The 25699-nt window shown below is 40.8% G+C and overlaps 1 protein-coding gene across 1 annotated transcript in view; it reads left to right on the top strand.

The window, feature by feature from the left end:
• The window catches only part of PTPN1 (protein tyrosine phosphatase non-receptor type 1), a 75161-nt gene that overhangs the window by 18298 nt on the left and 31164 nt on the right, over window positions 1–25699 (top strand). The window lies entirely within an intron of this gene.

Below are 25699 nucleotides of genomic sequence, written 5' to 3' on the forward strand. Positions count from 1 at the left end.
TCTTTCTTTCTTTTGAGAAGGAGTCTTGCTCTGTTGCCCAGGCTGGACTGCAGTGACGTGATTTCAGCTCACTGCAACCTCTGCCTCCTGGGTTCAAGCGATTCTCCTGTCTCAGCCTCCCAAGTAGCTGGGATTACAGACATGCGCCACCACACCCAGCTAACTTTTAGTAGGGATGGGATTTCACCATGTTGGTCAGGCTTGCCTCAAACTCCTGACCTCATGATCTGCCTGCCTCGGCCTCCCAAAGTGCTGGGATTACAGGCATGCGCCACCACGCCTGGCCAATTGTATACCATTTCTGAGCGAGAACTGTGTGTAATGCTTGGTGGCTCCCTCACAGTGCCTTGCATGGACTTGGACTTCATTTTAGTGGATTTAATCCCAGTTACGTTAATACTTGATGGAGCTAAGTCTCACCTCGAAGCAGTCTTCATCAGCTGGCCCTGCCTCCATGCCCTGTACAGACAATGCCACCCTGGAGAGTAGTTTCTTTGTGGCTTATTAGTCTTGTGTTCCAGTGTGCTGGCCAAGTATGAGAGACGTCAGTGGTAGGAGAGTGTCTCTCTCATTCAGACTTTGCACGTTTGGTAGCTGGGACTGACCAGTGCTGACAGGAAGTAGAGGCATTTATTAAAAGCCAGAGAGTTTTCAACTTGCAGGAAGCAAAGCTCTTGTTAGCATATGATTTTGTGGTTGGTTTGCCAGTCTTCTATAGAAGTAAAAACTAGATGACAATGGGAGGAGCATGCTTGGGTCTCCAAAGTTAGATCATTTTTCCTAAGTAATTTGTTTTTTAGAGTTTTATTGGTTTGGAATTTCCTGAGATTTTGATCTTGCCTGAAAGTTTATAGCAAAAATTCTGAGCAGGTGACGCTTTTGCATCTGAAACAAAATCATGGTTTTTGTTTTTAACTTTTTTCTTAATATATTGTCCTTAGTTTAGCCCTGAAGATTATTCTGTTATTTGTGGATCTCAACTTTCCCCCCATCTCCTGGATCTTATGAAATGCATGGGATTATTTAAATAGAGAAGGAAGACATAAAAATAAACTTAGAAGCTTGTTCTTGACTAGGCAAGTTGGGCTTTATAGCTTGGAGCTGAATGACATGTCTATTCTTGTGAAAAAGGGATTTTTAGGATTGATTTGGCTTCTTTGTTATATTTTATTTTTTACTTTTATTATTTTATTTTTGAGATGGAGTCTTGCTCTGTCACCCAGGCTGGAGTGTGTGATCTTGGCTCATTGCAACCTCCGCTTCCTGGGTTCAAACTATTCTTGTGCCTCAGCCTCTGGAGTTGCTGGGATTACAGGTGTATGCCACCACACCTGGCTAATACTTGTATTTTTAGTAGAGACAGAGTCTTACCATGTTGGCCGGGCTGGTCTTGAACTCTTGATCTCAAGTGGTCCGCCTGCCTCAGCCTCCCAAAGTGCTAGGATTATAGGCATAAGCCACCGTGCCTAGCTGATTTTTTTTTTTTTTAGGTTTGTTTTAACTGGAACTTTTGTGTGAATGTAATTGAATTTAGAATAAAAGCACTTAATTTCACAATTTGCAGTGCACTTTCTGTTACTTATTTTAACAGTAGAATCCTTTGCAGTAAATGACGGAGCAAGGATTGCTTTTTAAAATTTTTTTAATTTTAATTTTTTTTTTTTTTTGAGACATGTCTCACTGCACTCCTGAGTCACTCTGTCACCCAGGAGTGCAGTGGCACAATCACGATTCACTGCAGCCTTAACCTCCTGGGCTCAAATGATCCTCCTGCCTCAGCATCCCAAGTAACTGAGACTACAGGCATGTACCACTGTACCCAGTTAATTAGTTGTTTTTTTTTTTTAATTTTTTGTAGGGACAAGGTCTGGCTATTTTGCCCAGGCTAGGCTAAAGTTCAAGCAATCCTCCTGCCTCAACCTCCCAGAGTGCTGGGATTACAGGCTCAAGCCACTGCACTTGGCCAAGGATTGTTTTTTAAGTGAACTGACCCAGCCTGATTAGTGGTCCTAGAGCAGACCTGGGACCAGAAGGGAACTGTTTTCTCCTGGTCTAGCGTCCTTCCTCTGACGCGCTACTTTCCTGGAACCTTTGATTGCCTGTCATTAGAGTCACTGAGTTTGAACAGAATAGGCAATTCCTCTGCAGACCACCGCAGTCACTGGCTTTCATTCTGCTGCTCTTGCTTAGACTGTGGTTCTGAATCCTCAGTGCTATTCACTGAATGTTTTTAAACATAAAAATGCCTTTTAATGAGATTGAAGGCCAGAGGTGGGACAGTCAAGAACAAAGCAGAAATAAAACTTTCCAGGCGGCGTTGTTGGTGGGATTGTTGGGAGTCTTTTTTTTTTTTTTGAGACTGAGTCTCGCTCTGTTGCTCAGGTTGGAGTGCAGTGGCGCAATCTCGACTCACTGCAACCCCTGCCTCCCAGGTTCAAGGGATTCTCCTGCCTCAGCCTTTTGAGTAGCCGGGATTACAGGCACCCACCACCATGCCCCACTAATTTTTGTGTTTTTGGTAGAGATGGGGTTTCACCATGTTGGCCAGGCTGGTCTTGAACTCTTGAGCTCAGGTGATCTGCCCGCCTCAGCCTCCCAAAGTGCTGCGATTACAGGTGACATGAGCTACTGCGCCCGGCAGTGGGAGTCTTACAGAAGCTGTTATGGACAGTGTGGGAAGCAGTGAGCCTTTGTATTCCAGTATGCTGGGCTCTGGCCCCCGGGTCGCACTCTGTGTGTTACTGAGTCCTCCCCTACAGCCATACTCTTTGTCCTGCTTCTCTCCTTACCATCCTCTCCCTGCATGGCCACCACAGCTACCACTAGCAATTACTGACATGTGGGATCTTAGGGCTACTTCCCTATAAGGCTGTAGGGTGTGCAGTGTTGGCTATGTGGATGGTAACCATGGTAGCCCTGTGGTTCTCCATATGTGTGCCTTGTGACCTGGGACTGGTTACAGACTAGTACTAAACTGCGTGTTCTGGTATCGAATCTGTCTGTAGTTATACTTTCTACCTCCGTATTTAAGGGGGGCTCTGTAACCTGCCAATGCCAGTTGAAGAGGATGGTTGATAGAGATGTTAATAAACAGCCAAAAAACTAACTACAATAGCCTGCAAAATAGAGCAGCATCTTTTCGTGGCCAAACTTTGTGTCCATGAGTTTTTTTGTTTGTTTTTAAATATCCTCATGTAATCTGTTTTAAATCAAGAGGCTTTGCGTAAAAGCCGTGGCCAGTCTTACGTGTCATGGAGACCTAGCTTGTGAGGTTCACAGTTTATTATTTACAGAGTGTCCCCTTAAATCTTTGGATCAGTTCAGAGAATGATGTTCAGATGGACCTTTCTGGCTGGCATGGAGTCAAATTGGTAATCAAGCATGAAGTACAGACAGTCCTTAATGCACACATATGTCATGCATGAAAAGTTGGAAAGTTGGTTGTCTGGAGCTCTGATTGTATTGTCCTGTAGAATCTGTGTTGGGAATGGTGGTTAAATTCCAAATGAGTCCGTAGAACCTATGTAATGTGCAACATCCCTGCAGTATTTCAATTAATATGTAATATCCCCATAGAACTATCTATTATAATGATTTGTATGAATGGTATTTAATATTACACATAATAATGATTTTATGAATAAAAAACATTCTGGGTTCCATGTAGATGATGGGGTGTGTGTGTGTGTGTGTGTGTGTGTGTATCTGTGTGTGGGTGAGTGTGTATTCATATATCCTTTTCCCTGTAATCCTGGCATTGGAATTGGTTTTATCATTTCCAATTAAGTTTCATTCCCATGAATTTTGGAGTACAGACTGGGTTCAGGAATGCAGGGAGTAGATTGGAGCCCTGAGAAATAGGATTAGGCTGGAATTGCTGAGTATGGAGATCAGTAGCTTCTAGGAAACTTCTTGGGCCTGGCTGTCTTTATTATCCTCTTCTGTTTTCTTCTGGGGTCCCCAGGAAGTGGCCTGTTTTGTTCTTCTAATACCATTTTTTTTTCTTGCTTTTGACCAGTGTTTTTGCCTCTGGTCTACAACTGAATATCCTATCAGACTCTCCTGTTTTTGAAATAAATATATAGTTTTTTTGAGGTGTTCTAGTGAATTTCTAAATCTAAATGTTGTGGCAGAGTTATTACATACTAATTTTGCTATGAGAAGTTGTAGAATCCCAGATGACTAATCTTGTAAACCCTACATGCATTTCCATCTCATTCTCCTCTGTTGTATATTGTGTCGCAGAAAATAGCAGTCTTTAGAGTTTACATTGCCTCCCTTGGCTATATTTCTTTTTCTTTTATTTTTTTGTCAAGACAGAGTTTTACTCTTGTTGCCCAGGCTGGAGTGCAATGGCGTGATCTCGGCTCACTGCAGCCTCCACCTCCCAGGTTCAAGTGATTCTCCTGCCTCAGCTTCCAGAGTAGCTGGGATTACAGGCTTGCGTCACCACATCCGGCTAATTTTGTATTTTTAGTAGAGATGGGGTTTCTTCATGTTGATCAGGCTGGTCTTGAACTCTCAACCTCAGGTGATCCTACTGCCTCCACCTCCCAAAGTGCTGGGATTACAGGCATGAGCCACCTCGCCTGGCCCTATATTTCTGATTTAAGATTAGTTTTCAGATGAGATCTTTTCATGGCAGTACATAACTGTACAGAAGACTTACAACTTGTCTTCGGAGCTGTCATCTCCGGTAGACATCACATTACCCGCTGCCTCGCGCCCCCAGCCTGGAGGCACTCAGCCTGTACCCCGTTTCGATCCTCAGCCAAACACTGCTGAAATGCAAGAGCATTCGGTTGCAGTTGATGAAGATGCAGACTAAGGGATTTCCATGTAGAAACCCGGTCTTTTCAACTGGCTCTTTACAGCTGGCTTGTGGAGAGCTGAAGGCTCCTTGCTTGTTCACACGAGGCTTTTTGTCCCTGACTTGATGACTGCTGTTTCACTTCACAGCAGAATGGGGCACCCTTGCCCCCGCAGAAAGGATGATTTGATGTACCACTTCCAAACGGTTCAGTCTGGTATCACAAGAAGATAGGTTAAGTGAGGCTAGAGGTGGAAGAGAGCTGCTCCCTAGAACTCCAGATCTCCAGATTGTTCCACAAGTGCCTTCTGGCAGAGAGTGATGGAAGTTTCCCAGATTCCCCCTCCCCCGACCCCCCCATTAGTAATTATGAGCACAGAAGAGGAGCAGGTTGTCTGGCTGTAGAAGCTGTCAATTTTTTTTTTTTTTTAAGACATTGTCTCACTCTGTTGCCCAGGCTGAAGTGCAATTGCATGAACTTGGCTCACTGCAACTTCCGCCTCCCGGGTTGAAGTGATTCTCCTGCCTCAGTCCCCTGAGTAGCTGGGATTACAAGTGCGCACTACCAAACCCGGTTAATTTTTGTATTCTTAGTAGAGGCGGCGTTTCACCATGTTGGTCAGGCTGATCTCGAACTCCTGACCTCATGATCCGCCTGCCTCAGCCTCCCAAAGTGCTGGGATTATAGGTGTGAGCCACTGCGCCCGGCTGAAGCTGTCGTATTAAGTAGCACTTTCTGCTTTTAGCAGATTTACTCCAAATGAGGCTTTAGATTTTCTCGGTCTGACTTACCAGCAGTTCCTTGAAACACATTTAATTATTTTTGCCAGAAAATCACTCAAGCACTTGAGCCATTTTTTTTAACCTGTGAAATTATGCTTCATTATTTTAAAATATATCAGAAGTCAGTTACCCATAAGATTTTGTATGTTTTTTAATATATTCTATAAGCTTTCTGCTGCTTTTGTTTGGAGGGTGTATTTTGTAATGTACAAGACTGCTTTATCTGTCTTGTAAGCTTGATTTTTGTTTTTGCAGTAATGCCTTTTTTTCTTTTGCTGTGTTGAGGAATACATTGAGTAATTATAAAGTCAGTGGACGCGTTTACAAGTTAATATTTGTATCTCTTCCTTAGACTGTAACTCAAAACCTAAAGTAATCTTCAACTCTAATTTACCCTCACATCCAGTTGACTGCCAACTTCTCCAACTTAATTCTTATCCTTTTTTTTAAAGAGATGGTATCTCGCTTTGTCACCCAGGCTGGAGTGCAGTGGTGTGATCATAGCTTACTGTAACCTCAAATTCCTGGGCTCAAATGATCCTCCCACGTCAACCTCTGGAGTAGCTGGGACTACAAGCTTGTGCCACTATGCCCAGCTAACTTGTTAGTTATTTTTATTTTTTGTGGAGACAGAGTCTCATTAGGTTGCTCAGGTTGGTCTTGAACTCTTGGCTTCAGGCGATCTTCCTGCCTTCACCTCCCAAAGTGCTGGAATTACAGGTCCAGTTTTATTCTTGGGTTGTATGTCTGAAACTCTTTCCTTCACCTTCTTCCCATTCCTTAGTTCAGGCCCTTCTCATCTGTGGTCTTTAAAGTCGCCTTCAACTGGTTTAGGTCCTTCCTTTCTGCTGTATTTTTCATGGACATGTGATATATCACTGTCCTACTTCAAAACTTCCGTTGGCTCCCCATTGCTGAGGGTGTTACCTCCAATTCCTAACACAGGTGCTGAAGGCATGCCTGGATGCTTTCCCTTGCTCTCCTGGCTAGCCCCCCATACACCTGCAGCACACGCCTCACACTCTGTCTTTACTGAAGTCTGCCTGCGGAGCCACCCGCCATTCTCTTCACAGCCCCTGCCTCAGAGGAGCACTGCCTTCCTCTTCCTACACTGAGCTGTCCTTTCTGTTGACTCCCCACTTTTTTGTAGTATGGGAGATATTTTGTGATGAATACTCTTTCGCCTCTGTTAATATATTAACTTTGCCCTAATTCACCTGAGGACTCCATTGGCATAGGGGAAAATTAGGATTTGGTTACAGAATGCAAGCCACTAGAAAGAACAGTGTTTAGCTTCTGACAGGCCAAATAGGATTTTGCGGCCTGCTCTTCCTTTTTAGTGCTTAGGTATTTTATATGAAGTGATATTTTTATTCTATTGCTTATACATTACTTTCTTTTTAGCTAGAATGTGAGCCCCATAGGAACATAGGATTGCCTTTCACATCTTTCTATCCTCAGCACCTAACGTTAAGTCACCCTGTGGACTTGTGCCATACATACATTTAGCCTTCCTTCATTAAACCATATGTGCTGCTCCCCATCTGCCACCCCAAAGAAAGAAGGAAATTCCTTAAATACCACATTGCCAATATCAAACCACACCTTGATACCCTCTGGGGAAAGGAAGGTATCAGTTGAAAAGAGGTTAAAATCTAGGCATTAAAGTGTCTATGGCTTAGATGCTGGCAATTTAAGGTATGTTTTCCTGAGGTGAATTTTGATTGTGTGCAAATTTTACCTCATATCTAACTATAGGATTTAGTCACCACATAAGATGGGATACCTCCATAAATCCTTCAGAAATGTTTGTGAAATTAAATAAAGCCTTATTGAAGACTCGACTCTTGAGAGTCATCTACCCCTAAGAGTTATTCTTGAAGAGTCTTACTTTTCTCTATAAAGCAGTGTGATAGTCATCTGTACATTCATATAAGTTATGTTGGCACTTAATTAATGAAAACTGTATTCTGTGACTACAGTTGGCCAGGCAGTGTGCTGATCAGAAACACGTACCCATGGCCTCTTTTAGAGTCATAAGAGGAAGACCAATGTGAAACAGTCACACAGATGATTACTTTTAATTGTGGAGGAGTGCTGGGAAAGAAAAATAAAAGATGCACTGCAAGTGTTTACAAAGGAGCTTTGAGCTTGTTTGAAGTGGTCCTTGGGTGCTTAAGCAAGGCCTGAAGAATGACGTGATTAGAAGCAGTTTGGCAATTCTAAAGAACACAGGGAAGGTGTGTGGCCAGAACACTGGTCTCTAGAGCACGTCACCTCCTGACATACCACTCCCTTAAGTTAATTTTTTGCCACTATACATAGGCCCTCCCTTTGTTTACCCAGATTTTTTTAATTTTAAGGTTTTTAAAAATAACTTAGAATCCTGTGATTTATTGAACAGTCCTGTATTCCCTTTTCTTATATTCCTTGAGATTTTATAAAATATTTTTACATGTCCCAATCTTTTTACCTCTTGTTAAGAAATACTTATTTTCTATTTTTATACTATATTTCATGTTTACTGTGGAAAACAAAAAAAGTAAAATTTTTCTTTATTCCTAATCACTACAGTATAAGCACTCTATAAACATTTTGATCTGTATTCTGCCAATCATATATTTTAATTGAAATTGTTGTTGAGATAACTTGTAGATTCCTGTGCAGTTGTAAGCAATAATACGAGATATCCCATGTTCACTTTGCCCAGTTCCCCCATCCATTGCTTATAACATTTTGCAGAACTATAGTACAGTATCACAACCAGGATATTGACATTGATACATCTGCTTGTCTTATTCATATTTCCCCAGTTTTACTTGGATTCATGTGTGTATGCATTGTGTTTTTAATGTGATCGGATTCTAGGTTGTTTTGTGCTGCCCTCAGAAAGCATCCCCTCTCCTAATCGTATCTCCCTCATACCCTTGTGTGTTTTCTCTAAACCCGTTTTAAGAAAGCAGCTACTTGCAAGAGAAATAATGAGATTGAAAACAGAACTGCCGATCTGCTTGTACTTTACCAGCCTATTGATTGTTTAGATATGGTTTAGCCAGTTTATATTTTCCTGCTTGACTGCTGAAAGATACGCTGGATAATACGTAACCAACAGAGAACCATTTAATGCCATTCAGAATGGACTGGAGTATCAGCCATGTCTGAAAAAGGCCTGACAGTAATGCACATGTCAAGTGGCCTGTAATTTAAGCAGACTACAGTAAGTAAAAGAAGAAACAAGAGGAAAGTACCAGTAACAAAGGAGGCTTTGAGAGCTTGCTCTTAATCTTGCGTGGATGTTGTTCTCAGGTGGTAATAGACCATCGAACTTTCTCTACCGTCTGCCTCTCTGGGGAACAAATAACTGAAAAGATATTCACCACCCTAGTTGGTACATAGGTGGTCAGTTGATTTATACTTCCTGGTTTTCAGTGTTACTTGAATTTTCTAAATGGAAACACAGTACCTTTATAATCAGAAAACAATCCTGATTTTTGATTTCAGGGTGTTGTAAAAAGTAAAAAAAAAAAAAAAAAAAAAAGAAAGAAAAAGAAAAACCATAAATATGAAAAGGAAGTTGTTTTAGAGTATTTGGAGTTCAGAAAGCATGACAAGGACAGAAGAGAAGCTGGTTGTCAGGTTGTATGGGGTAGTTGCAAGCACACTGACCAGAAAGCCAGCTGGAAAAAAAAGTATAAACGGGAGATAAAACGGCCAAGGGACTCTATGCAAGCAAACAGCAAGGACCTGAGAAGAAAAACTAGTTAGGTATGACTGTCAGAGTCAGGTGTACAGTGTGATCCTGTCTGTGTAAAAACAAGCAGAGGGGTTCACTATTTACATTTGCTAGTGTTTGGAGAAGTGTGGAAGAGTAGGCACTGCTGGGCTGTGAACGCTGGTTAGGTTATCTTTTTATCTTTGTATTATATGCAGTGGACATGTCATTTATATAATTTTTGAGAAATTTTATAAAGAAATCTTTTGGTATTTAGGAATATTTGTGTTTTCTAATAGTTGCTTCTATACTAATATTTCTATTACATGCCCTTCATCTTCTCAGTTTTTGGCTGTTATTGTGATTCCCTACTGTGAGCAGGGTTGAAGTTAGTTAGTATTGATTTCTTCTCCCTTCCTTTACCCTCCCTCCCCTAGAGTCTGATTTGAAGTATTCTTAGTTGCTACCTATAAAACCAATAAGCAAGATTGTTCTACTTCTGACAAACTCATCCTGTTCTGTGCCCCTGCCTTGTACATAGCCGTAGTATATAGAGCGTTGTCTCCATTACATCCTTCTGTCTTAAACCTACTAGTAAATATTAATGCTCACTCTAAGTTCTTCTCTTAATTCTTCCTGAAGCTCTTTCTACACTAGATTCCTCAGGAAGGGCTTGTGGAAACAATATTCTGTGAATCAACAATACACATTCATAATTTGTCAGCATTTACATATGGCCATTTTGTCCGTATATAAAAATGTTTGGATCACATTTTCTTTCTTTATGTAAGGTAACTATGTTATTCTATTGTCTTTTGGTATAAAGTATTGCTGTAAATGTTTGACAGTCTAATTATCTTTTGTTTGTAAGTGACTTAGGTTTTTTGCCTAGGTGTCCAAGGGATTTTTTCCTTCTTTCTTTCTTTCTTTCTTTCTTTCTTTTTTTTAAAAAAAAAAACAGACAGGGTCTCACCCTGTTGTCCAGGCTGGAGTGCAGTGATGCAGTCATAGCTTACTGCAGTTTTTAACTCCTGGGCTCAAGGAACAAAGGATTTTGTTAAACCTTTTAAATCAAAGTCTGATTATTTATTCAACCATGTCTTGGTGTTGGCTGTTTTGGGTTGTTCTCCCTTAAAAATCCATGTGCTCTTTCAATATGTAGTTTTAAATCTTTTTATTTTTTAATTTCAGGAAAACCTTGAATTAGAGTTTTCAGTTGTTCATCTGGGACATTGCTTGGGTTTCCTTCTTCAGGAACTCAGCCTGTTTGTTATGTGTATGTTTCATCTTCTTTGCCTATCATCTGTTTCTTTCACTTCGTCTCACATTTTTTTTAACTTCATTTATTAAAAAATTTTAAAAACAAAGTTAACAGAAAAATTATGAGCTTGAAGGGGGAGGTGCCAGGCATTTTTTTTTTTTTTTTTTTTTTTTTTGAGACGGAGTTTCGCTCTTGTTACCCAGGCTGGAGTGCAATGGCGCGATCTCGGCTCACTGCAACCTCCGCCTCCTGGGTTCAGACAATTCTCCTGCCTCAGCCTCCTGAATAGCTGGGATTACAGGCACGTGCCACCATGGCCAGCTAATCTTTTGTATTTTTAGTAGAGATGGGGTTTCACCATGTTGACCAGGATGGTCTCGATCTCTTGACCTCGTGATCCACCCGCCTCGGCCTCCCAAAGTGCTGGGATTACAGGCATGAGCCACTGCGCCCGGTTGCCAGGCATTTTTAAACAACCAGATCTTACATTAACTCACAGAGTGAGAACTCACTCATTACCATGAGGACAGCATCAAGCTGTTCATGAGGGATCTCCCCCTTGACCCAAGCACCTCCCACTAGGTCCATTTCTAATATTGGGGATTACATTTCAATGTGAGATTTGGAGGGGGCAAAACCTACAAACCATGTCATGCAGGGATCAGAGGAGCCAGTACCACCTATACTTTGGACTCAGGTAGAAAGTCAAAATATCCGGGAAAGAAGCTGCTACTGTCCACGGTTGGGCAGAGGTACCCATCAGCCTGTAAGTAAGTACTCAAGAGTCCAGCCCCTAGGGAGCTCATCATCATGGTGAGCGTGAGCTCTTGGAGGCACAGGGAGCTGGGAAGACAGTGCTTGCCATCCCTGCCTGAATAGTGTTTGTAGCAGAGTTCTGTTGTGTCTTGATCGGGTCCTCCTGCCACTGGGAGTGCTGAGGATTATACTAGGTCTCTATGTGGCTTGTTTCAGGGCTTCATGTAAAAACCTTCTTGATATCCCAGCCATCCACCTGCTCGGTCCCTAGTTTACAGGGAGGCTGTGGGGAGCCTCGATTCTGTGTCAGATAGAATGTACTGTATTCCATCTCAGGAATGTACCACATTAGAAAATAGTGCTGCCTGCAGGAGAAGTAGAGGTGAAGAGGCACATTCTTCCGAGAAATGTTCTCTCAACACCCAGCCATTCCCTGGATATCAGCAGGAAATTACTCACTACTGGAAAATGCCCCGTGACCCTTCTGTTAAGGAGGTCAAGGAAAGAACGGAGAGAGAGTTCTCAAAGTTGACTTGGTCATTGGTACTTCCTTATGCAGTTCTTCTTTTGTTTTCCAAATAGTCATCGTCTATTTTCTCAACCCAAATCCACTGCTTTCACCTTGGTTCTTTCTGGCCTGTTTGGCATACTCATTCAGTAAGTCCTACCCAGGGCCTGGTGTCTGCATAATTGTGCTGTGCTGATGAACAAGCTAGACCTGTGAGTGTCGGCTCATTTTAGATGCATGGGGCGGCTCATATATCATCCCTTCTGGGAAGCTTCTCCAGGCTTGTTTGAACAGTGGCAAGATGGTTAGCAGTTGTGCATGTGTCCCATGCTCCTTTCTAAGAGCCTAGGCAAACAGACCCGGGTCGCAGGTCATTGTAGTATGGCATGAGCTTACTCTCTTCTTTCTGACCTTTCATGTGATGGCAAGAACCTATAGAGTGACACAGGCAGCAAGCTTCTGAGGTTGCTCTAGCCTCAGAATGGCCGTCCCTTCTCCAACCTGGCCCTCATTGCTGAGGTTTCCTTTGAAGCAACGGTGCTGGAACAGACTGGAGGAAGCAGCTTGGACATAGCTGTGTGATTTATTCCCACCCATTGAGGCCAACCAAAGTCAGCAAGGAGAGGCAGCAGGTCAGTGGTGCCTGGAAGCTTCCTCTTTCCTCTGTACCAGATGTGGCTGCTCTCCAGTTACTCCTGAATTTGCCACTCTTGTTTTTACTAGCTAACCTTGATGCCTTTCCCTTCTTCCTGTAGAATAGACTTCCCCTCTGATCAGCACTTCCTACTCAACACTATTCGTGGCTACAGTGGGAACTCATTGAAGACAGGGACCATGATATAACTACCTGCCCTGCCCCATCAATACTTGGCATAACTTGAAATGCAAGGACAGAAGTTGGCTGCAGGTACAATGTGGTCTTCATTCTGAAGGTGATCCTTAGAACTTGGCTTTAGTATTGCATTGCCTTATATACTTAGGGGGTTAGGTAAAACCAGGTACTTTAAAAGAGTTTACATTTCTGGCTTTCTAGGTATCTTGTCTCTTAAGGACAAGGTGGACGTATCTTTGTGAAATTTTATACTGTTTGCTTTGAGTAATCTTGTGAAGATTGATTTTTAGCACGGTAGGAAAGATGCATTCTAATAGTGATTTTTTCCTCCGAGTTTATATACTGCTGTTGCATAAAAATGTGACTGGACTTAATGTTGCTAGAGTTCTTTGTTCATCCTGATTTTTGCAAGTCCTAGGGCTTTGTTTGCCTCCTAGCCTAACTTACATGTCATCATTTCATGAGCTTTGGAGGAAGAGTGTATAGCCAATTGTGTAATATCTGTAAAGGATATTATCCCTGCAATATCTGTTTATAAGGCCTAAGTTATTTATGTAATAATAGTGACCCTGGGTCTGTTTCTAGCAATATGCATATGGATTTTGCTTCCTATATAGTTTTGTTGTGGCTTTGAGATATTGAGCAAGCCCTCTTAAGAAAGGATTTGGCATCCCTCAGCTTTCAAAAGCTTCTAAAAATTGATCATATGTTAGTAGCAAAGGTTTACTACCCGCTTCCATTGTATGGAAAATTTATTTTTTATATATTCAGTTCTGAAAAGGCAGACGAACAAAATATCTTCTGTTGCCCAGCGCTTGTGACTAGAGAGGAAAGAGATAAGAACACTTTTTAAAAATCCCAGTTTACTAAATATGTTGAGGAGGTGGTAAAATATATTAATTCATTGAGATTTTGCTATTTTATTGGCTATTATATGAAATAGATACTCTGAACATTGCTTTTTAATTAAATATATTTGATAAAATACAGCTTGCTTCCCCTGGAGTTTAGAAGTCAGATAACTGCCATGGAGAGCTATGCTTTCTTTCTTTTAAGGATCTGCTTATGAACATGGTAAACAGAAACAATGTAATGTTTTCAGTATTTTCTTATGTTTTACTATACCTTTATACACAACATAAATATGGGGGAAGGGGGAAATGTTTATGCCTGAGCTACCCTGCCCATTCTTTCCTTACAGACAGACAAAGTACAAAAATACTATTGTAGGTTTTTAAAATTTATGTTTTAATCTCTTGTGTTCCTCTTGAGCTTTAACTTGCTAAATAGTTGCAAAGAATGAAGGTAACCTGCGTCATCGTCTTAAAAACAAACTCTCTCTAATTATAATAGTTTGTCTCTGAAAAATAGTGATATATTCATTCTGAAATCAGAACTACCAGATGCAGCTGCATTTTGTTACTATTTGAATTTCTGGATAGGAGGGAGGATGCAGCCTTTTGATCTGCTGAAATACACAAACACAAGGAAGACACCAAGCATAGTAGAACTGCCTTAAGCTGACCAAACCAGAAGAAACACCTATTGTTAGCGTAGTATGAGACGTAAAGGCAATATATCATGGGTATAGTTGAAAACTGTAGAAGGAAAATAAACTCCAGATGGTTTAATGTTAAATGCTTTTTTCTTTTTTTCTTTCTTTTTTTTTTTTGAGACGGAGTCTCATTCTGTTGCCCAGGCTGGAGTGCAGTGGTGTGATCTCTGCTCACTGCAACCTCTGCCTCCCAGGTTCAAGCGATTCGCCTGCCTCAGCCTCCTGAATAGCTGGGATTACAGGCCTGCCCCACCATACCCAGCTAATTTTTGTCTTTTTAGTAGAAATGGGGTTTCACCATGTTGGGTAGGCTGGTCTCGAACTCCTGACCTCATGATCGTCGGCCTCGGCCTCGGCCTCCCAAAGTGCTGAGATTACAGGCGTGAGCCACTGAGCCCTGCCAAATGCTTTTTTTCAAAAGTGATATTCCCATACTGAGGAAGAAGACTTTCTACTTTTAGAAGCAATAAAGGAAATTGCAGAGGAAAGGGTCAATAGGTTGGAATACATAAAAATTAAAAACTACTTTTAAACTTTTTTTAATACAGGTAATGCATATTTGCTATAAAATAGAAGACAATAGAAAATAAGAATCACTCATAATCTTGCTAAATAGTAGTAGCAGCTCTATTGTTACTGCTGCATTGAGTTTTTTTATTATCCTCCCATACTGTACTTTTATTTTTAAATTTTTATTTGTGTTTGTATTTTTTAATTTTTTGAGACTTAGTCTGGCTCTGTCGCCCAGACTGGAGTGCAGTGGTGCGATCTCAGCTCACTACAACCTTCGCCCCCAGGGTTCTAGCAGTTCTCCTACCTCAGCCTCCCGAGTAGCTGGGGTTACAGGCACCTGCCACCATACCCAGCTAATTTTTTTGTATTTGCAGTAGAGATGGGGTTTTGCCATGTTGGCCAGGCTGGTGTCAAACTCTTGACCTCAGGTGATCTACCTGCCTCGGCCTCCCAAAGTGCTGGGATTACAGGCGTGAGCCACCACACCTGGCCTAATTTTTTTTAATTTTTTTTTTTTTTTTGAAACAGGATCTCACTGTTGGCCAGGCTGAAGTACAGTGGCACAATCATGGCTAACTGCAGCCTTGACCTCTGGACCTCAAGGGATCCTCCCACCTCAGTGTCCTGAGTAGTTGGGACCACAGATGTGTACCACCACCCACACCCAGCTAATTGTTTTATTTTTATTTTTGTAGAGCTGAGTTTTCACCATGTTGCCCAGGCTGGTCTCAAACTCCTGGGCTCAAGCAGTCCTCCTCCCTTAGTCTCCCAAAGTGCTGGTATTACAGGCGTAAGCCATTGTGTCCTGCCTGACATTTTTTAAATGTACAGACAGATAAGTTGAAAAAGTGATTTCCAATAAAGACAGAGTTGATGGTTTTAAAATATGTAAAGAGCTTATATGAACAAGAAAAACACTAATGTTCCAAAAGATTAGAAGCCAAAGGATGGAAGGAGACAAACACTATGTGTGTATGATCTAGCCTACAAGCACTTGTAAGTGAAGTCACACTTCTCTTGAAGTTGTGTTTACTGTGCATATAAACAGTTGTTAGAAGGGACAGATAGGTCTTATGTTGTTGTCTGTATATTCCAACAGTTTGAGGCATAATAAAGATATAAATTAAAATATGCAGAACATTTTTTCCTTCTTTAGATGAACTTTGAAGAGATAACATAGGAGAATGTGTTTATGAAATTGGGATAGGCAGTGTTTATTAAACTAAATAACTAGATTAAACTAGTTAACCAAAAAAGTTAACTACAAAGCATAAGACCGATAAGATACATTTAAATTAAGAACTTTTGTTGATTAAAAAAACAACCATTAACATTAGATTGTTTGCAGAAGTAGCCACAGGACTCTCCCACCTCTCTCTGCAAGTTCCTTTGAGTGTGATTCCCATCAAGAGGTACAGTGTCTTCCTTTACGTTTTATTTTATTTGTTGTTATTATTTGAGACGGAGTCTTTCTCTGTCACCCAGGCTGGAGTGCAATGGTGCAGTTTGTGCTCACTGCAGCCTCTATCTCCTGGGCTCAATTGATTCTCAAGCCTCAGCCTTCCAAGTAGCTGGGATTACAGCCATGTGCCACCACACCCAGCTAATTTCTAGTTTTAGTAGAGACAAGGCTTTACCATGTTGGCCAGGCTGGTCTCAAACTCCTGGCCTCAAGTGACCTGCTTGCTTCGGCCTCCCGAAGTGCTGGGATTATAGGCATGAGCCACTGTATCCAGCCTACTTTTTATTTTGTAATTGGCCACGTGACTTGCTTTGGTGAGTGAAATATTGACAATCATGACATCAGATTGATTTTCTTGCATACTGCGGCTTGCCGCCTTGCCACTTTCAAGAATTTTATAGTATTACCATGTGAACAAGCCCAGGCTAGTCTGTTGGAGGATGAACAACATGTGGCCCAGTTATCACCATAACTTGCCAGCAGCCCCCAGCATCAGATATGTGAGTTAGGCCATTGGCCATACCAGCTGACCACAAATGCATGTATGAACCCTGCCAGCCTGAAACAAAGACAAGCCATATCAGCTAAACCTAAGCTGAATGGCCAACTTACAGAGTCATGAACAAACAAGTAGTTGTTGTGACCCACTATGTTTTAGGGTGCTGGATACACAGCAGAATCTAACTGATACAGAGAAAGCTGTTTGCAGCATGTATGACCTCTGAAGGACTTGTGGCCAGAATACATAAGGAACGTTGCATGTCATTAAGAAAAAGGTGGACAACGGCTACATACTGATTCCATACTGAATGATTACAACTATATGACATTCTGGAAAAGGCAAAACAATGGAGATAGTAAAAAAGATTGGTGGTTGCCAGGGGCTTGGTGGGGGGTGAGGAGTGGGATGGATGGATAGGTGGAACAGGGATCTTTAGGTCATGAGAATATTCTGTTTCATGCTATAATGGTGGATATGTGTGATCATACATTTGTCAAAACCCATAGAAAGTACACCACAAAGAGTGACCTCTCCTCCAAAAGACTTCAAGGGCTTGTTGCCTGTTGCAATGGCATCATGTCCAGGTATCTTGTGAGCAGGTGTGACATGTGCCACTAGTCATTTGTCAACAATTTAAAAATGCCAGTGATTATGAATAAGTTATTTTAAAACTACTAGATTAGAGTGGCTGTAAAGTCATTCCCATAATGTTACTTTCACTTGATTGCATTCAGATACCTTTTCTTTTGTTTTAGAGACAAAGTCTCTCTGTGTTATCTAGGCTAGTCCCAAACTCCTGAGCTCAAGTGATCCTTCCTCTTGGTTTACAGGCATCGACCACTGCACCTGGCCTAGATACATTTTCTTGAGTAGGAATTTCAAGTCAACCTCATTATTGCATGACTTCGTAGTGGGGAAAACAGTAGAAAACCACAGGCCATGGGCTAAAATGGGTTTTGTTTCTTGTAGTGTCATGACAAGGCATAACACATCTTGGCATGGTAAATAGTAAGCATTCACTGAACTGAAGATTTTAAATCTTTGCTGTTTATTCAGCAGCATCCTAAATTAGCTCTGTGTTAGTGGAGTTGCATCTTCCTCATGGATTACCCTGAAAAAGATGAGAAATCTGTCTGTAGACCAAGTTATCCTTAAACTGCTCAATAATGTGTGATACATGTGGTTTTATTTGTACAGCCTGGTACCATTGTTCTTAGGCACATTTCAGTGCCAGAACTCTTAATCCCCAGGAAGAAGCAAAGAGGAAGATGCAGGTGCAGCTAGAGATTGTGGCCTTCGAATCATTCATTCTGCCTTTATTAGAGTGAGCAGGCTGGGCTCAGTTGTTCACACCTGTAATCCCAGCACTTTGGGAGGCCAAGGCAGGCAGATCGCTTGAGCCCAGGAGTTCAAGACCAGCTGGACAACATAGCAAGACTCCCTGTCTCTACAAAAAACAGAAGCAATGAACCAGGCATGGTGGAACATAGTGCGTGGTGCCTATGGTCTCAGCTACTCAGGAGGCTGAGGTGGGAGATCACCCGAGCCCTGGAAGTCCGAGACTTCAGTGAGCCCTGATCATGCCACTGCACTCCAGCCTGGGTGACAGAGTGAGACAGATCCTGTGTCCAAAAAAAGAAGTGATTAGATCCAACAAGTATTTGGGACACTTGTTGGCAGGGGAGATGGTAGTGTTTGTGAATGTTACACGTAACAGCACCTAGCTCAGACATCTGTTTGGCTGTCTTCTCTGTGAGGGCAGGACTTTCGTCTTTCTTATTAATCTTCATAAGCTTAGTGCCTGCCACGTAGTTAGTGCTCAGTCGATATTTGGATGAATTGAAGGGATTCATGCATTGAATCTAAACGTTGCTTTCTTAATGCGCATGGGAATTCTTTGGAAAGCCACACAGAGAAGCTTGGTTGCTTGCTTCCTCTCTTCCCCAAATTGTCTTTTTATTGTTTTATTGTTGTGGCTTCACTGAAGCACGCTCACTTCAAATAATTTTGGGCATTGGTCATATTTTATTTTTTGTTCCTTCTTCATCCTTACCCCTCAAATGGTGAGTGGAAAAATACACTATGTCTAGAAAGTACTTTATAAACTCATTTGGTTGATAATAATACATATGCCTTTTCCTTGGTTCTGTAGCAGAATCTTATGCTGCTCTTGGAATATAAAAGAAACTCTTAACCAAAGCCAGTTTCATTTTGATGTTCTCTTTTCCTCCCATTCACACTCCCAAATTGTGCACCAAAGTATCATCCCAGTTTTGTGAGGATGGTTCTCCATATTTCAGAGTAGAAGTATCATGTGGATTCCTATGGTACCATTCTCCCTGGGACTGTGGAGGGCAGAAGCTGGTGATTGGTAGTCTGCTTCCCAGTAAGGAAAGCTGTGAGCTTTCAGATGTCTGCCAACTATGTATGTCCTCAATCAACTGTACCACTGTCCTCTGGCAAACAGCCAGAGCCCAGGGCCTGAAGTTCTTAGGCTGTCATTATGGAAAGCAGAAGGTAAACAAAACAGAAGTGAAAGTAGATTTAATTTTTTAGACTGTTCTCTTACAGGAATGGTTTTGTGGTTCTCAGCATTTAAAAAAAAAAAATAGTGGTTCCAATATCATTTATTGACATCAATTACTGTAAGTCTGATTCATTTTCTGCCTATTGATTTCTACCCAAGGTGAAATTCATGACATTTAACAGAAAATGTAAGTGATTTTTTAAAAGCAGACACTATTAAGGACTGTAAAAATAATGTTTAAAGTCAGGGACACTTGTAAAAGCAATTTTTATCTTTTGATAACGATTCTATTCTAATTCTTTGTATAAATAATATAAACAAAGGCTCCAGTAGCTTACTATAATGAAGTCAGTGTGCTGCTTCTGAATTCTGGTTTAAGGCCCAAATACATTTTATCTGCATTAAAATTTTTCAGTAGTAGACCACCATGTCAAAATGTTGCTTTCACTACTAACAGTATTTTCTTAAAGTTAGGATGTGCCATTTCCAGATGAATCTCATTATTCTAGGTGGAAAATAATTTTTCAGTTCTGAAACTGCATCAGGCCTCAGAGAATCAAAAATAGCAATTAGCCACACATATATAAAGTGACTTTGTTTTTTGTAAATGATTTAGGGTCACCATCAATGATAAGGGTCCCTTTTTATTGTATTTTTAAGAGTTTCGTATCTTAAATGGCTACATAACCATAGAGTTTTAAAAAATTAAGTCAATGACCATGTTAATGCTCTATTAAGCCTCCAAATAATATTGTCATTTACTTTGAATATTTTTTATTCTCAACATCCTGAGCCTGACCATTTGCCTCCATGTCTCAGTGCTGATTGATTTTGAGTGTGGACTGGAGTCTGTCTATCGCCTGTGTCTCTGAACTGCTCCATGTGTTTCATAATTCTTCATGCTGCATCCTGGGCAAATTCCTCTATAGTAGCTTTCAATTTGCTCATGCTTTGACTGGGTTTAATCTAGCATTTATCCTATCTCTTGAGGTTTTTAAAAAATTTTTCATGATTCATTTTATTTCCAGGATTTGTCACTTCTTCAGTCACATCTCTTTGTTCTGGTTTAATTCTTCCCGTTTGTATCCATAACATCTTTTTTATACATGATTCCTTCATGTATTTCTTATCTTACATATATTTATTTGCTTATTTTATTCTTTCTTTTTTTATTGAGACAGGGTCTCACTCTGCCACCAGGCTGGAGTGCAGTGACATAGTCATAGCTCACTGCAGCCTCAACTGCTTGGACTCAAGCAATCCTCACACCTCAGTCTCCCAGGTAGCTAGGACTACAAGTGTGACAGCCTCCACACCCAGCTAATTTTTTAAAAAATTTTTGTAGGAATGGGGTCTTACTGTGTTGCCCAGGCTGGTCTTGAACTCCTGGGCTCATGTGGTCTGCCCTTCTTGGCCTCCTAGAGTGCTGAGATTATAGGTGTGAACCACTGCACCTGGCCAAGTTATGTTTATTTATTTTTAATTTGAGATGGTGTCTTGCTGTGTTGTACCCAGGCGGGAGTGCAGTGGCACGATCTCAGCTCATTGCAACCTCTGCCTCCCGTGTTCAAGTGATTCGCTTGCCTCAGCCCCCAGAGTAGCTGGTATTACAGGTGCATGCCACCACACCCAGCTAATTTTTGTATTTTTAGTAGAGACAGGGTTTCACCATGTTGGCCAGGCTGGTCTCGAACTCATGACCTCAAGTGATCCATCTGCCTTGGCCTGCCAAAGTGCTGGGATTACAGGTGTGAGCTGCTGTGCCCAGCCCAAGTACGTTTTTTTTGAAAGCCGCCGACAATAGCTATACAATAAATTCTATATGGAATGAATGTTTTCTTCTAGTTGATTTGTTGGTTATCATTTGTAGAGCTAACTAGTTACCTTCTGTGTTTGATTCCTTGCTTGTAGGTCATTTTGAGTTGGGAGCCTTTTGTTTCGTTTTCATTCATGCTCATTCTCATGCTGTTTTTGAGCCTAACTGTGCCTTTATGGTTTTCTCTAAATTTAATTGACCATTGTTTTATGTTTTGAGCAGTGAGTGTACATCAGAGCGTGAAACCAGCCCCACCATCTCCACCAGAAGGTCCCCATGCCAGTTTCATGAAAGGCTTTTCATACTCCCCATTCCTGCCCTTGTCCCTTGATTTGTGGGGAGTTTGTAAAGCAATTGATTGTTTTTTCCCCACATAGTTTTCCAAGTGCACATAATTGTTCTGTTAGTGATTTGTAACTCCATTATGTATTAACCTTGCCCCAGACCACTGTACAAGCAGACCCAACGCTTCCTCCAGCTGTGGCAGGGATGGTTGATTGGTATCCTGCTGCCATTTTTGTTCCTTTGTTTCAATGCTGACCAGTTTCGCTCCTTCCTCCCCTCGACCCCTATTTCTCATTCAACTACAACGTAAGATTCTGAGATGCATGGTTTGCTTTTTAGTATCTGTTTTTATTTAGTATACAGTTATCTTAAAATTTAAACCAAAACAGACTTGGTACTGATTAGCTTAATTTTAAGCATTTTCTATTAAACAGTGAGTGTATCTTGGCATTTAATAATAATAATATGATTTATTTCATATTGCTTATATGAATGTACACATAAATAAAAATATTTTCCTAAGGTTTTTATAGTAAATTATATTGTTTCATTAATCTTCATATATGAAGAATATAACATTGCTTTTGAGTTGAAAGACATTGAGTCTCTGATGATTTGTGTATTTCTCTCAGAGTATACTTGGTTACACAAATTTTCTCATTTATGAGATTTGTGATTAACAAAATTTGTTCAACATGAATTACTTTGAAGATCTGGTCTCTAAAATTTTATGCTAGCCACTGCACCCTCTGCTATATATATCTTCCTATTCAGCGACTACTGCAAAAGTTCCAGGAAATGTACACCCTGCGTGTACACTTACTGCATTTTAAATCATTGCCTTTACTCTACTTCTGCATTTCCCTTCAATCTGGCTCTGTCTGCACATTTCTGAGAGCTGGTAGCTTCCCTAAAGAACCAGGTAACAACTCAAACAATCAAATTAGACAACCATTTGTAGAATGGAGGTTCCGGGAGAGCTTAGAAGATGTGATGGGTGCTAAGGGACTTTGTAGTTCCCTCAGGTTCTAATGAGTAAAAGGTACCCATGGAATTTTTTCTTTCATTAGACTTCTAAAACAGACATCACAGTCAAAACCACTCAAAAATGACTTTCTGCTTTGAATCCATGTTTTAGTAACTATTTTGGCACTGTTTGGTCAGGAGGCTGTGTGGGTCAACTGCCAAAAATAAGTAAAAGTAATTTCAGTAACTTCCATTTTGTAACAAGTAATTGAGAAAATAGGATTGGATCAGACATTTGCTTATACATATTCCCTTTCAGGAGCACTTCTGTTCTGCAAAGTAAAGAATGTTGGTATAGTGTTAAGGACCCTTTAAGCTTTGGGAACCTTTAGAAGCATCCATTAATTCAGTTAACAAAATTACGTTGAGTGTCTGCTCTGAGCCTGGGCCTGGGCCTGTTAAGAGAGGACACTAAGGTGAGAGTCTCAGCCCTTCTTCTCAGACTCCTGACTGTGAATGGGTTGCTCTCTCTACTTCTTCATTTGGCAAATAGCTTTAAAGTGAGTAATGCATTTTACCATGGAGCCAGTAAGAGATATTTCACCCAGTTGTGGACTGAGGAGGAGGGTGTTAAACCCAGATTGCTATGCTTCACTTAATGAAGTGCTTAATATAAACACAGAAATGTTTCTGCAAGGCTAGACTGGCTTTTACGCCTGTGTGTTTTCAGGAGAAATAGAAATCTCTAATCAAACATTGTCAGCTTTTCACCGAAGTTTGACTTTTTGCCTAATTGAATTTGGGAGGTGTTTGAATAATGGATAATGAGCTTTCCTGAATAAATATAAAAATTAATTAACTCCAGGCTCTACTTTATTCTGTTACCAGAGTTTTATAAGTATGTTACCCCTTTGTGTTCTTTGGGAGATCATCTGTTACCTTCTTAAATGAGCTGGGGAAGATGGGAAATGAGGAAGAGCTGTAGAAACTATTCAGGTGAAGAAGGTTTCTGCCCTGCTCACTTCCTTGCCCCCTTTAAAATCTCCAGCTCAGCAGATGCTTTGTTTAAACTTGATCAAGTGTTTGTGAATCTTCTAGCCTAGCTAAATCATAACTTTGGAAGGACTTGCTTTTTTCTCTCATGAAAATGATTTACCACAGAAATGATTCAGATCACTTTGAGTGCCTGATGTCTATATAAAATGATACAGCAAAATGGAAACCATTTACCTGTAAGCTTCGGCCACACCCACGCCTGCTTCAGGAGCACATGATCAGGCTTGGACTTTGGGAGAGCCATACACATTTGACATCTATGATGTGTAACGTTTTATTCTATTACATTATTCTCTCTGCCTGGACCAGGGGAAGGAGGGATCTGTAAAGAATCTGTTTGTTATCTGTTGATAGATTTCGTTTCCCACTGGTATAATTACTAATTTGGTGTGATCTAGCCCTGAAATGCTGAGGCACACATGGAATGATTCCTGACATCTTCAGTGTTTTCATTTAGGGGACTCTTCTGGGAATCTGTTTCATGGCAGCTTTATTATTCCCTTTTGGTTTGGCTCATCAATTTACCCAGCAGTCATCTGATCATAGGTTTTAAAGCCTTTTATTTTGTTTTCTTTGTGGAAATTTTACACATTCAGTAAATTAGAAGTATTTATTTAATTTTGGTTAGCATAATAAAACTTCTTCTGGGGACATTTTATAGTGAAAAGCTAGTTAAATGTGTTCATTAAATCTGCTTATTCTGTAGCTGTTGGAAAGTTAGCTTACCTATGATACAGTTGTAGAATACAGAAATCTTGTTTTGCTGTAATTCTGTAAAGTGTTATGGTACAGTAATCTACTTACTTTCTTCCAAACCACTAATGTTATAGTTATCTTTAATTGTATAGGTCCTATCACCCCTCAATTTTAAGACTCTAAGCCTGGCATTTTATCTTACCAAATGAAATAAAGGCTTGTGCTCAGAGTGTGCGTATGTTTTCCATATACCATTCTAAAGTAAGGAAAGATGAGGGATTCACCAGAAACTGTGGTTTCTAATAAATTATCTAGAAACTGACTCCTTCTCACCACTTCTGTTACTGACACTTTGGTTTCAGCCACCAGCATCCTTTGCTGCATCGTTGCCTTAGCTTGCTGACTGTATCATTCCTTACACCATTGACCCCTGCAGCCTCATCTGCTTGTAGCAGCCAGAAGGATCCTCTTATTGTTGTAATCAGAAATCCTTGGCCAGGTGCAATGGCTCAGGCCTGAAATCTCAGCACTTTGGGAGGCTGAGACTGGAGAATTGTTTGAGCCCAGGAGTTTGAGACCAGCCTCAAACTGGGTAACATAATGAGACCCCATCTCTACAAAAAAGATTTTTTTTAAAAAATTAGCCTTGTGTAGTGCTAATATACCTGTTCTGGGATCCAACATACTCTCCCTGACCTGCAGCTTCGTCTCCATCACTGTTCCCTCACTCCAACCACAGTGGCTTTCTTTTCTTCCTCAGACATGCCAAGCATCTTCCTACCTGGAATATTTTCCCCCAGAACATTCCCATGGCTCACTCCCTCACCTTCATCAGATCTCTTCCAGTGTCACTTTTACTGGAAGGTCTTTTGTGACCATCCTACTTAAAATAACCTGCCCAACTTTCTCCTTTTATTTCCTCTACTTCATTTTTTAATTTAGTACTTATCTGCTGACATATTTCTCTCTCTCTCACTCTCTCTCACTCTCTCTCTCTCTCTCTCTCTCAGAAGGGAAATTCTATTAAGGAAGGAATTTTTATGTTTGGTTCTTTGCTGTAGCTCCAATATTCAAAACAGTGCCTGACACACAGTAGGCCTTTTATATTTGTTGAATAAATGTTGACACTCTGAAATCTAATTTTTATCTAGTGACTAATACGAAAACTATAGAGGGATAATAAAAGCATTACCTCAGTAGACTGGAAAGGGATATAAGATGAGCCCTAGGATGAACTTCCTGCCTGACAATCTTGCTGAGTTTAGGAGGCAGAGATTGGGACTCAAGGAGGCTGAAATGGCTTGGATTTGCAGAGCAAGGTACTGAGGATGAGCAGGCTATGACAGAAAGAACTCCAAAAATCTGCAAAGGGATCACTTTGAGTCTGACTGGATACAGTATACACTTTGTAGGGTGTATCTTCATGAGCTGGATAAAGAACAATTGTTGGGGAATGGGTAATTCCAGCACCCATTCAAGTTTGCACCAGCCAGAATGGAGAGAGAGAGGCTTCTGTAATACATAGGATATTTGGTAGAAACATTCAGCCAAAAATTGTCAGATATGCAAAAAGTAATAAACAATGTGATTCGTAGCTAGGAGAAAAATCAGACATTAGAAACAAGCCCAGAAATGACAGATGATAAATTAGCAGATAAG

This window comes from Aotus nancymaae, unplaced genomic scaffold (assembly GCF_030222135.1).
Source record: "Aotus nancymaae isolate 86718 unplaced genomic scaffold, 86718_ANA_hifiasm-v0.15.2.pri h1tg000029l, whole genome shotgun sequence".
Classification (NCBI taxonomy): domain Eukaryota; kingdom Metazoa; phylum Chordata; class Mammalia; order Primates; family Aotidae; genus Aotus; species Aotus nancymaae.